The 13,725-nt window shown below is 38.9% G+C and overlaps 1 protein-coding gene and 1 non-coding gene across 11 annotated transcripts in view; both read left to right on the forward strand.

Moving 5' to 3' along the window:
* Positions 1 to 13,725, forward strand: part of SPECC1 (sperm antigen with calponin homology and coiled-coil domains 1) — a 498,473-nt gene that overhangs the window by 378,612 nt on the left and 106,136 nt on the right. The gene's annotated exons all lie outside the window — the stretch shown is intronic.
* On the forward strand, positions 13,594 to 13,697 carry LOC118154263 (U6 spliceosomal RNA). Its single transcript, XR_004744146.1, has one exon. It is a non-coding gene; the product is annotated as a U6 spliceosomal RNA (small nuclear RNA).

A 13,725-nucleotide genomic window follows, 5' to 3' on the forward strand; every position in this document is an offset into this window, starting at 1 on the left:
TGCAGTGATGTCACGGGAGCCTCAGCAAGTGCGGTGACGTCACACGCGAGGGCTTGGCCGTTACCTGCGTGCCTTGCCGTTACCCGTGAGGCTTGGCGGTGGTCGCTTGGCTTGACATTTCTTACTTGGCTCGGAGGTGCTCCTTTCACTGATTGGAAACAGCGAGCTTTCCTCCTGGGAGGTTGTGGCCAAGGCAGTAACTCGCTACTTTTGGCCTCCCGGGGTGGAGAAAAGCGGGGAGGGGTGTGGAGGGGCTGAGGGGTCTCGGAAGGCGGCAGTCTCCGCCATGAGGAGGACATTTAGAGGCGGGCGCCCGGAGGACCAATGGCCCTGGGCTCCCTCGCCAGCTGGCGGCCCGACAGGTCGCTCAGCAGAAGGAAGCGTGAAGCGGAAGTCTTCGCCCCGCCTCAGTACCGCGTCGACCCGAAAGATCTCGACGAGCCCCACAGAGCTGCCTGGCTGGGCGACGTCCCCGGGCTGGAGTGCATCCTGGTGCCCGGAGGCCCTGGCGTGGACAAGAGGGACAATGAGAATAGGTAATGGCCAGGCCAAGGAGGCGGGCGCACCGTCTTGTCGGGGGCCCGGGCTTTCTGGTGCCCACAGGCTCCATGGCACCCCGGATGGGGAAACCTTGGAAGGGTCGGGGTCCCAGGCCTCTCCGTGAGCCAGGAGCAAATAAAAATGGTTATTACTATTGCAAAAGTGTTGCAGGCCGGGTGCGGTGGCTCACGCCTATAATCCCAGCACTTTGTGGGGAGGAGGAGGCGGGCGGATCACGGGGTCAAGAGATCGAGACCATCTGGTCAACATGGGGAAACCCCGTCTCTACTAAAAATACAAAAAATTAGCTGGGCATTGTGGAGCATGCCTGTAATCCCAGCCACTCAGGAGGCTGAGGTAGAATTGCCTGCACCCAGGAGGCGGAGGTTGCAATGAGCTGAGATCGGGCCATTGCACTTCAGCCTGGGTAACAAGACCGAAACTCCGTCTCAAAAAAAAAAAAAAGTGTTGCTCTACTTTACAGGAGTTTTCTTTAAAAATATTGCACTTCTCAACTATGTTTGTCCATTTAATCAATGTATTCGTCAAACACAAGCTGAATAGCTATTATATATATTATATTGCTCAGGTTTCTTCCATACTTAAAAACTTCATGTTTAGCTGCCCAGCCTGAGTAAGCCTGAGAGATTTAAAATTGAAGTATTAGGACTTGATCTCAGTGGAAGCTTTTTCTCCCCCCTTTCAAAGAAAAGCATTTCTCAAGGTAGAAAATAGTAAAAGGTAAGCTTAAACTGCCCTTCTGAAAATATATAACAGTCTTATGTACTAATATTAATCATTGGGAATGCCTGATTTACATGCATTATATAAATCTAAATGTTGAATAAAATGAGCCATACCTGTTCATCTGAACCTGAGTTTCTTCCTTTGGCTTAAAGTTTTTTTTGAAAATCAAAGTAAGAATTATTTTGTTTTAAAAATTTGTTATGCTTTTTATCTCAGCCCTCTTTTTTCCATAGTACTTTTAAAGAACTAAAATGTACTTAAACACCAATCATATGATTAGAACTGCCCAGCTGCTCTGGACCTGTTGTATACACCATATTCTACTTCACGTAAGGCACCGTGGATTGTCTGATGCCCATTATTTTATGTGTCAATAAGAATTATTTAGATGCTGCCAATTATAGTTGTGATAAATTATGAATTGCAAGGAGAATCCCAATGGCAGAGTTGTTAAAATGTGAGAAAAGGAACATCTTAGAATGATAATACAGTGTTACTTCTAATCTTTAAACATACCTCAGAAGTGTGTATAATCGTATTATTTTACTTGTTTATGTTAACTAGTAGTATTATAAAAATTATAATATCTAACAGTTACTGGGCGGTTATTTGTGCTAGGAACTGTTCTAAATGCTTTGCACAGATTCTCATTTAAGCATCATAGTGATGCCCAGTACATCACTATGGACTGCTGATACTTTAATTCCCATTTTATTGATTAGGAAACTGAGGCCCAAAAAGGCCAACAGGAAGTGACAGATCTTAAAGTAGGATTTCACCTCAAGGTGAACTGAATCCAGAGGTGAAGCATTTTCTATTCAAATAAACTACATTTCATTAATGTAGTGAATAATAAGAGCTGGTAAATACTGTGCTTTCTTCTCAGGAAAATTAAATACTTGTTTTAAAGACAGAGGACTAAAATTATATCCAGTGCTATGGATATATGTGAATCATTGTGTGTTTTCAGATAGTACAGTACAATTTCCTAAAAAGTGTTCTTACTGTCTTAGGACGGCTCTGCATTTCGCATGTGCCTGTGGACATCCAGCAGTGGTAGCTCTCCTGGTGGACAGAAAATGTCAACTTAGTTATTTTGACAGCGATAAGAAGACAGCTCTGATAAAGGTATATAGTAACCAAGTATTTCAGCATGAGATGGATCTGAATGGGTAGAATTACTGAGAACCAGCTCAGTGGTAGAGACTCCCACCCAGGCAGCACTGAAAGAAATGAGAGGCAGACACCCAGATAGAACAGCAAAGTGGGTCAAGCAGGGGGGCCAGCAGCCTTCCAAACTGAGAGGCTCGGGGGCTGACAGCATTCCAGGCTGCAGGCCCCAGGTAGACTCTGACCCACGCATTTAATCTCTCTGAACAGGTGATCATTATTAACAAACAGGTGTTCAGTATTTTCCCATAACACAAAACACACCAATTAGGCAGCTGGTGCCCACTCACCACTGATCAAACAACCTAAAAAGTATTCTTCATGAGGGAGCCACTGGGGCAGGGTCAGATAGCTTAAAGAATTGTTTTAACAGGTGTATGATATTTACATATTGTCCTGCCACTTTGGAATGCCCCAAGTGGTTTTCTACTGGGGTGGAGGGGGGGAGATGCTAGGTTTTGTTTGCCATTGTTCTTCCTAGCAAACAATATATTCTATCATACACTTAGCATTCATCAATATTCATAAATTTCACATTTCTCACCAGAATAAAAATGAATTCATTTCATTTAAATGTAACTCATTAGCAAAACCTCTATTTTGAATTCCTAGCCTTTGTAATCTATTTCTTGGTCTAATAATGACAGGCCAAGAGAATGCAGAAAAGAGAAATGTGCAACTATTTTGCTGGAATGGGGTGCTTATCCAGACCTTCCAGATATCTACGGCAACACTGCTCTACACTATGCTGTGCATAATGAAGACGAATCAGTAGCACAAAAACTGCTTTCATACAGTACAAACAAGGAGGCAAAAAATGAGGTATAGACCAACCAACTTTATTTTCAAACTGTTTGAAATACATTTGTTTTAACACTGACATATGTAACTATCAGTTTTCCATATTTGGAAGCTCAAGCACTCCCTGAATGAGAATATTTTGAAATGATTATCTAATATTTGAAATCTTGATACTTTTAAAGCAGCATGAGAGGGCACAGCTTTCTTTTATGTACATATGGTAAATATTTTTGAAAACACTGAATTTGTAAAAGTTTTTTTTTTTTTTACAGAGTCTTGTTCTGTTCTTTTATTTATTTTTTATTTTTTAGAGAGAAAAAGAGAAAAAGAAGGGGAAAAAAAGAAAAAGAGGGAAAAAGGAATATTACTTCATTCCTAAAATGGGTTTCAATAATGGCCGATCAATATTTTGAGTGTTTAAAGTGGTTAATGCATATTTTATGTGTTTAAAATGGAGACCTCTATTGTGTTTATTTGTTCTGGCTCTGAGTTCAAGTCCTGGATATCGTTATCAATTTGTTGTCTCGTTGAATCTAAATCTCATTATGTGTCTTATGTATCTGGGTGTTAAGATCTCTTATTGTTACATTAATCCTTTTACCCTTGCATCCTTGTAGCTTTGAAATCTATTTTATTAAGTGTGAGAATTGCAACTCCTGCTTTTTATTTATTTATTTTTGCTCTCCATTTGGTTGGTGAGTTTTTTTCCATCCCCTTGTTTTGAGTCTTTATATATCTTCAGATATATCGTTAGATTTTGTGGATAATGTATATTTTGTGTGTTTAAAATGGAGAGCTCTATTGAGTTTATTTGTTCTGGATCTTAGTTCCAGTCCCGGGTATCGTTATCAATTTGTTGTCTCGTTGAATCTAAATCTCATTATGGGTCTTATGTATCTGGGTGTTAAGATCTCTTATTATTACATTATTCCTTTTACCCTTTTATCCTTGTAGCTTTGAAATCTATTTTGTCAAATGTGAAAATTGCAGCTCCTGCTTCTTATTTATTTATTTTTGCTCTCCATTTGGTTGGTACATTTTTGTTTTTTTTTTTCCAACCCTTTATTTTGAGTCTATGTATATCTTTGGATATACCGTTAGATTTTGTCTGTATCTTTTGATTGGGAGATTTGGTCGATTTAAATTTAGGGTTGTTGCCATTTGTTATTAACTGGCTATTTTGTCCTTTCGTTGATAAAAATTCTTCTTTATGTTAATGCTCTTTACTTTTTGGTGTATTTTTAGAAAGGGTCATACTGGTTGTTCCTTTCTGTGTATAATGCTTCTTTTAGAAGTTCTTGTAAAGCAGGCCTAGTGGTAATAAAATCTCTGAGTACTTGCTTGTTCCTAAAAGATTTTATTTTTCCTTCAAATGTAAAGCTTAAATTGGCAGGATATGAAATTCTGGGCCGAAAGTTCTGTTGATTAAGTATATTGAATATTGGCCCCCACTCTCTTCTAGCTTGTAGGGTTTCCGTTGAGAGATCTGCTGTAAGCCTAATAGGCTTACCTTTATGGGTGACTTGATCTTTCTCTCTGGCTGCCCTTAATATTTTCTCCTTCGTTTCGATCTTGGTGCATCTAATGATTATGTGCCTTGGGGTTGGTCTTCTTGAGGAATATCTTTGTGGTGTTCTCTGTATTGCCTGGGGTTGAATAGTGTCCTGCTTTGCTAAATTAGGAAAATTTTCCTGGATAATGTCCTGGAGAGTATTTTCCAGCTTGACTTCATTCTCTCCGTCACATTCAGGTACACCAATCAAGCGTATATTAGGTCTTTTCACATAGTCCCATATTGCTTGGAGACTTTGCTCATTCCTTTTTATCCTTTTTTCTCTATTCTTGTCTTGTCGTTTTGTTTCATTAAGTTGGTCTTCTACCTCTGATACCCTTTCTTCTGCTTGATCCATTCGGCTGTTTAAGCTTGTACATATTTCACTAAGTTCTCGTGTTGTATTTTTCAACTCCATAAGTTCATTTGTATTCCTCTGTATATTGTCTATTCTTTTCAACATTTCATCTAACCTTTTTTCCAAGTTCTTAGTTTCTTTACATTGGGTTAGAACAAGTTCCTTTAACTCCCAGAAGTTTCTTATCATCCACCTTTTAAAGCCTACTTCAGATAATGGAACACAGTCCTTTTCCATCAGGGCTTGTTCGGTTGCTGATGAGTCCTTTTCCATCAGGGCTTGTTCCATTGCTGATGGGTTCTGATTTTGAGTATACTCGGCCTTCTTAGGCTGTTTTTTTCCCTTCATTGTAGATGAACCGCCTTTCTAATTAGTTTTCTGAGTCGACGTCCGACTTATTGATTCCCAGTGCTGGGATCCGAGCAACCCACTGTGGCAGCCTAAATAGCAGCGATAAGACTGATGGTGCTCTTCTGCCCGGGAGTCTCTGGTCTGGCTTCCCTCTTGAGTCCGCAACAAGCGGCTCTGACTTCCTGGAGCTCCAAACTCCGGTCGGTAGGGGAAGCAGTCCCGTTGGCTCTGCATGAAGAGCTGCTGCGCCGAGACGCCAGCAAAACCGCTGTGGCGGCCACAAGAGTCGCACTGGCGACCCGTGGGGCTCCTCCACTGGGAATCGGCTGATCGGTGAGTGATGAAAATTCATCTAATGATGTGGCGTCGTCTCGTTCTCTGAGCTTTCACTGGGAGCTACAATCCTGAGCTGTTAGTGGTCAGCCATCTTCATTTGTAAAAGTTAATACTTAAATTTTTTTTCTTCCCTATTTTTTTTTCTAATCTGTGGAAAGCAAAATTTGCCCTGGAAATAGACTTTATCTTAAAACATTTTTCAGTAAATACAAATCTTGCTGCTATTGACAGATTCTTAAAAAAAAAAAAAAAAAAAAAAACATTCAAGCAGTTTAGCTCTCAGTGGCAAAGCTTAGGAGGGTAAAATGGAAAGGGCGAAAAAAGCAGCCAGAAATATGGAGGCCGGCTTGGAGGTTAGGTAATTGAGGGAAAATACCAAGGCGACCTTTTTTTTAAAATGTGTTTTGTTGTTGTTATTACTATTTCTTTTTTCTAGTTTATATGTTTAGACAAGGTTTTCTTCAGTTTGAGGGATAATCAGATCATCGTTTTCTGTTTGGAAGAGAGTGAGTTGTGAACTTGCCTAGGAATCCAATTTAGGAGGACTCTGAGGAAACAAGATTAGCTGCGACTAGGTGGTGATGAGTAGGAAACAGCCACTTAGATAAGCGTCTGCGCTCAGCCCTCAAATCTAGAATGCCCTGACGGGAAGGTGGGCGAGGTGGAGTTTAGAAATAGCAAAATCAAGTTGGATTTTGAGTTTACCAGTCCCTGTGCTACTCCTACCCAGGAAAACTAAATGGAGTTTTTAGCAAATGACTGTCTCTTATTTTTTCCTCTTTTTGACAAAATCCTCAAACGATAAAGGGAACTGGTCATGTGGGTGAGAGATGAGACTGAAGTAATTGTTGTTCTAGTTCTCAGCTAGAGTTGTGCATCACAGCAACCGAGGAAATGAAAACAAATCTACAAGTCTAAGCTCTTCCCTGAATACTTTTGATATAATAAGTCTAATAAAGCCTGAACAAGTTTATGTTTTAAAATATTTCCTTGAAGCCAGGTGTAGTGGTACTTGGCTGAAGTCCCTGCTAGTCGGGAGACTGAATTGGGAGGATTGCTTGAGCCCCAGAGTTTGAGTCTAGCCTGGGCAACATAGTGAGACCCTGTCTCTAACAACAGCAGTAAATTCCTAAAACTTCAGATACAGTCCTGGTTAAGAGCCAGTGAATAGGTAGGTGTAATATGTAAATGCCCATTCTCAGAAACATAAGAAATCTCTAGAGGAGTTGGAGTTTGATAGGTGCTACTTCCTTTAATTCTGTCACTTTTCAATACTGTTATCCTGACTTTTATCTTTCTTTACCTCTGGGTTGGGAAGTTAAAAGGAATGTTATTGGTAATATCTCTCAGCTTCCAGAATACCTTTTGTTCCCAACCTCATAGCCCTTCAGTAAGCAGAGGCTGACTGCTTTAGGATTTTTTGTCTTTGTTATCATCCAGGTGATTATTGTTTATTACAAGCAGCTTAATCTTTATTACAAGCAGAGTTTTCTCAATTAGAGCTGGCAAACATTTAGCCTTTTTTTTTTTTTTATTAATTGAAGCTCTGTTATGGACTATCTCAGTATCTCTGTTAAGTTCACAGAGTTTGAAATAATCAAGATGGCAGTTTTAAGCACTGAAAACCCTGAAATTAGTAAGAGTACAAATATTGATTCTTTTAACAATTTAGTTTCGGCAGTCATGTGGACTAATTATCCATTTGGTTAACAAGCTGGGAAAAATAAATACAAGTAGATTTTAATTGAATACGTATTGGAAAAATGCTTGAAGTGTGAGTGTTTTGAGCCTGTGAGCATTTTTTTTTTTATTCTGAAGAAACAGGGTCTCACTGCGTTGCTCAGGCTGGTCTCAGACTCCTGGGCTCATGTGATCCTCTTGCCTTGGCCTCCCAGAGTGCTGGACTTGCAGGTGTGAGCAGCTGTGAGTTTTAATAGCAATTTTTATTACATTTTGGGGCCTGATTTGTTTTGATAAAACATCTGAAATTAAAGGAAATATTTTACATGTAAATGCTTTACACACAACCATTTTGAAACACATCTATAACAAGTATAAAAACACAAGGGCTGTAGTCAAAATGTGGCCCACAGATATGTTTAATTTGCCTCCACAAATTGTGTCAATGTGTAAAATTTAGGAGACTCATGCACAAATCTGGATTTCAGGCTTCTCTTTAAGAATCAAGCCTGTTGTTCCTTGAGCCCATGTCACTGTTCGGGGTGCTGCAACTAGGTTGCCCCTTTGTAGGAAGTATATGTTCTCTGGTTTGCTGCTGCGCCCACCTAGGTACTTCACTCAGGTCACTTCCTTTGCCTGGGTAAGATTTGAGTTTACAGCTCCTGTCATGGCATATTTTGAAAAGATTTGAAGTTTTTCAAAACACTTTATATTTGTTTATAACATATAGTCTATATTTTATAGCTATCCCTTAGTAATGGGGTTGAACTTTAGGGTTTGGAAGTTGTTTTTTAAAAACTCTTTTGCCTTATAGCTACCACAAAGAGTCGCCTTCACATTAGCATGCGTGTAAGCCTGTTTGGGTTATTCCTGGCTATACGTGGCTGAGCTATTAATATTGCAAATATATATATATTTTTCTCCTCAGCATTGTCCCTTAGAAATGCAGGTGACTTAGTGGCTTTCATTATTATAGAAACAATCCAGATAGATCGGTATTAGATAGTTTTGTTGATAAGCCATTGTATTTGTATTTCTTTCTTTTTTTTTTTAATTGCATTTTAGGTTTTGGGGTACATATGCAGAACATGCAAGATAGTTGCATAGGTACACACATGGCAGTGTGATTTGCTGTCTTCCTCCCCTTCACCCACATCTGGCATTTCTCCCCTTCTCCCCAAGCTATCCCTCCCCAGCTCCCCCCCCAACACTGTCCCTCCCCTATTCCCCACAATAGACCCCAGTGTGTAGTGCTCCCCTCCCTGTGTCCATGTGTTCTCATTGTTCATCGCCCGCCTATGAGTGAGAATATGCGGTATTTCATTTTCTGTTCTTGTGTCAGTTTGCTGAGAATGATGTTCTCCAGATTCATCCATGTCCCTACAAAGGACATGAACTCATTGTTTTGATGGCTGCATAATATTCCATGATGTATATGTGCCACATTTTTCCAGTCCAGTCTATCATAGATGGGCATTTGGGTTCAGGTCTTTGCTATTGTAAACAGTGCTGCAATGAACATTCGTTTGCGTGTGTCCTTATAGTAGAATGATTTATAGTCCTTTGGATATATACTCAGTAATGGGATTGCTGGGTCAAATGGAATTTCTATTTCTAAGGCCTTGAGGAATTGCCACACTGTCCTCCACTATGGTAGAACTAATTTACACTCCCACCAGCAGTGCAAAAGTGTTCCTATTTCTCCACATCCTCTCCAGCATCTGTTGTCTCCAGATTTTTTAATGATAGCCATTCTAACTGGCATGAGATGGTATCTCAATGTAGTTTTGATTTGCATCTCTCTGATGACCAGTGATGATGAGCATTTTTTCATGTTTGTTGGCCTCATTTATGTCTTCTTTTGTAAAGTGTCTGTTCATATCCTTTGCCCATTTTTGAATTGGCTTGTTTTTGTTTTTTTTTTTTTCTTGTTAATCTGTTTGAGTTCTTTGTAAATTCTAGATATCAGCACTTTGTCAGATGGGTAAACTGCAAAAATTTTTTCTGATTCTGTTGGCTGCCGATTCACTCTAGTGACTGTTTCTTTTGCCATGCAGAAGCTGTGGAGTTTGATTAGGTCCCATTTGTCTATTTTGGCTTTTTCTTGGCCAATGCTTTTGGTGTTTTGGTCATGAAGTCCTTGCCTACTCCTACATCCTGAATGGTTTTGCCTAGATTTTCTTCTAGGGTTTTTATGGTACCAGGTCTTATGTTTAAGTCTTTAATCCATCTGGAGTTAATTTTAGTGTAAGGTGTCAGGAAGGGGTCCAGTTTCTGCTTTCTGCACATGGCTAGCCAGTTTTCCCAACACCATTTATTAAACAGGGAGTTTGTATTTCTGATTTACATTTTGCCTAAAATGAAAGATAGTTTTAAGAGGCAATAAAAATGGTAACAAAATTAACAAAGAATTTTAACAGTAGATGTGCATTAGGGTCTTAGGATTATAATTAAGAACAGAATTTTGTACTGTGCTTTCTAACATCTAAGATAAAAATCTTTCCTCTTGTAGTAGGAGAAAACCCGTGAGCCTTTTATTAATTAGCAATGGAAGTTCATTTGAAGCTGATTTCTGTAATTCACAGACCATTTTCTTAGTGACCCATTTGTAGTAGAAGGACCTGACACTGGGCGCTGACATTGGGCATCTGGGATCCTGACACCACTGATAGAAGAGAATTAAGCAAGTTTGTATAACCTGGAGGAAACACCCGCCTTTACTGTAAAGCTCTCACCACGGTATTCCCGAAACTCTAGATCCTCATGTTACTGTTTGCCACAAAGAAAGTATTGCCAAATAGGAATTAGGCAAAATTCAAGAGATTTCTTGAATACTGGATATATAATGTGCTGTTTAATAATATTTCCCAAATGTAGATGATCATGGAATCTTCCTGTTGGGAAGATATACAGTCTATAACTTCTGGTAAAATAAATATTCTTTGGAATGTAGTTTAAGAAACACTGATCTAAAGGCAAATATGTTAGATCATTAATTTAGTAAAAATACTTGAAGCATTTACTGGTATGTCTCAGGGATTGGAAATATGGAGCTAAATACAGAGACATATATAGCGATAAAGAGCCTGCCCTCCAAGAAGCTCTTGGTTTACATTGGAAGCAATACCACCGTTACAATATTCCATGCTAAATGCTATGATAGAAGCAAAGATTTTTGGAACCAGCAATATTTGAAGGGAGTTTTGGAGATGACTAGAGTTGATGTGGTGAGGCAGAGGAAGGTGGCCTCTAAGGGAAGGAGCAGTGCATGGGCAAACACAGAGGAGTGAGAAGGAAGAGGCTATTTTTAATTTACTTTCTGTGTTATACATTTAAGTCTATAGGATCTTATGTAAGGTTTCCAGTCCAGTTGAGAAATAAGAATTTTGTGAATTGTAAATTGTTGTTGGTGTATGACAGAATGACCTCACACCGCTTCTATTTGCCATAAGCGGAAAAAGACAGCAAATGGTAGAACTTTTACTGGAGAGAGGAGCAAATTTACTTGCAGTTGATAAGTTTCAAAGGTATGTTCTTTTTTTAACCCTGTGTTGTTCTGGAGTGAAAACAGTCAAGCCAGAAATATTAAATTAATAAAAAGATTAATAAAATTATTGGAATATAGTAAAAAATATAAACACAAATCATCGGGTGGAAAATTATTTGGACTGGGTGACATGAACAGTGTATAAAAGGATTCATCTTGTCTTCTTATACCGACTGGTGTTTGTTATTTGTAATTTGATGTTTTGGGTCATATGATCTTGTATTAGCTACAGAGGTCTCCTATTAGTTTATTAGTTTTACAGAGTGTGGACTTTGTAATTTTTACTTTATGACTCGATACTGAATTTCTTAATCTTTTTATTGTAGTTTTTAATCTCTCCTTACATGATTTTCTTTTAAACATGCTATGTTAAATAAAAATGAATAGAGTTAAAAATAATTTTGTCTTTTGGATAACTATTTGCTTTATTTCTTTGAAGAATATTAATGTTTGATTATCTCTACATGACTGTTAATTGCCATTACCAGATATGTGGGTTTCCTTTTTCACTTCTAATGTGTTTTGATGTTTTTTTAAATTGGTATGGGCAGAGGGAGAAAATACAGTTTTTGGTGGATAAACTTTTTTTTCACGAAGACAACTCATAGGTGGATGATAAAGAGAAAAGAGTTAGGCTTCAGATTCACACAAGACTGAGTTTAAATTTCTAGCTTTCCCATTTACTAGGTGTGTGACCTTGGGAACATTACTCATCACCAAGTATGTTTTTTCTGTATTAAAAAGAGGATACTAATATATCCTTCCAGCGTTGTGTATGTAAGAAAGATTGTGTGTGTAGCCTTTAATTCAGTGCCTAGCATATGCTTATCAGTATCAGTAACTGAAACCACTGTGACTACTCATATTACCATTGTTATTGATATTATTGTTTTTCAGCCTGCAGATAGCTCTCACTTATCTGACCCCTGGCTGATTTTGAATTACAGCGTATCAGTCTAGGGAAGCAGTGGTGAAATCTTCACTTAAATCTTTGCCTACTTTAGATAAGTGACCTCAGCATAGTCTCTTGTTCATCAGGGAACTGAAAGTTAGTAACTTCTACTATGACATACCCCATTAAGACAAGAGACTTCCTCTTTGTCCCTTCCTTTTAGCCTTGGTGGTAATTTACAAAGATGAACACTTGAGCACCCAAGATGCTGGTGTCTGTTAGTACAGGTAAATGTTTAATTCTCCACGGATGGGCAAGCTATTAAGTTGGTAGAGTATATTGAATAAGCTTTTTAAATAGCTTTTTACAGTTCCTAAGGGAGAAGTTATCGCTCTGTCATTTTAGAACAGTGCTCATTCTCGCCGTGCAGTGTGGATCAGTGAACATAGTTAGCCTTCTTCTGCAGCAAAAAATTGACATCTTTTCTCAAGATGTTTGGGAGGACTGCAGAAGACTATGCAATTTTTAATCAGTTTACTGGGTGTTTACATTAAAAGGCTAGTTAACACCAAATTGAGGTCTAAAATAATTATAATGATTGCATTGTATACATCAGGTGAGATTTTATAGTTTGGTTCAGGTAGTTTTGGAGTGGCAATGAATTAGTCCACATCATTAGCCTGAAATTCAGCAAAAGGCCAAACTAGTTAAAAGTAGCAAAGGGTACAGGCTTATATCAGGACTTTTAAGACCTTTATCCTTAGAGATTTCAGCATTGTCCATTTCATTCCAAGTGTAACCCCTATGCATGAGATAAAAAATAGTGTCACAGCTTAGGGTTTTCTAATTAGGTATTTGGGTCTTAAAATGTCCTGTTTAGCAGAAAATTTTGTACTGTCTTCTGGGAACTGTCTCCTCTACCCTCTTCCTTGAATTTTTTCAGAACCTATGGGGTTCTTTATGTTTCAGAAGACAACCCTCTTTTGCAAGTCAGAAGGAGGGAAGAAAAAGGTCACTGTAATCATCCTGTTGTTTCTGCTGTTGTTTCTGTTGCTGTGTCATTGCACTGAAACTGGTCCTGCAGTCCAGTAATGGTTGACCTTTGCCACCAGGATGCCCTCAAGTCTTCATGGTGATCCATACATAGATTTCAAAGTTAAACTTTTTGGCTTGATATACATATGTTTATATGCTCAGGCATTGTTCCCAGCATCCTGCTCTGGCAGCTGAGCCTCCTAGCATTATACACACACATAGTGAGCCAACCGACCCTTCACCCCTCACTCAGAACCTAGGTGGAGCCAACATCTTAGCTTAGACTTAGCTAAAAGCTTTATGTTAAGTTGCCCTTTAGGCCCTCGGGTTCAGTTCAAATAATGTTGCAGAAAGAGATGTGTTTCCTTTTTTCATTGCTACCAAATCTGTACACTGAGGGCCCTGTATATCCAGTATAGTACCTTTTCTTAGATCATGGAAGGTCCCATATTATCCTTCCCAAGAGTTGTGGCAGGAAGCCATTACCAGAATTTGGAGTCTCAAGTATATTAGTTGGATTTAACAGAGCTAAGCTTCATTCATGACTCATGAGTATCCATGTAGAAAAGGAGAGCTTTGTACTTGCTTCAGCAGCAAACATATACTAAAATTGAAACAAAATGCAGAGAAAATTAGCATGGCCCTGCATAAGGATGATGCACAGATCTGTGAAGTGGTCCATATTTTGCACTGTAACTGGAAGTTCATTTGACTCT

Source organism: Callithrix jacchus, chromosome 5, assembly GCF_049354715.1.
Source record: "Callithrix jacchus isolate 240 chromosome 5, calJac240_pri, whole genome shotgun sequence".
Classification (NCBI taxonomy): Eukaryota; Metazoa; Chordata; class Mammalia; order Primates; family Cebidae; genus Callithrix; species Callithrix jacchus.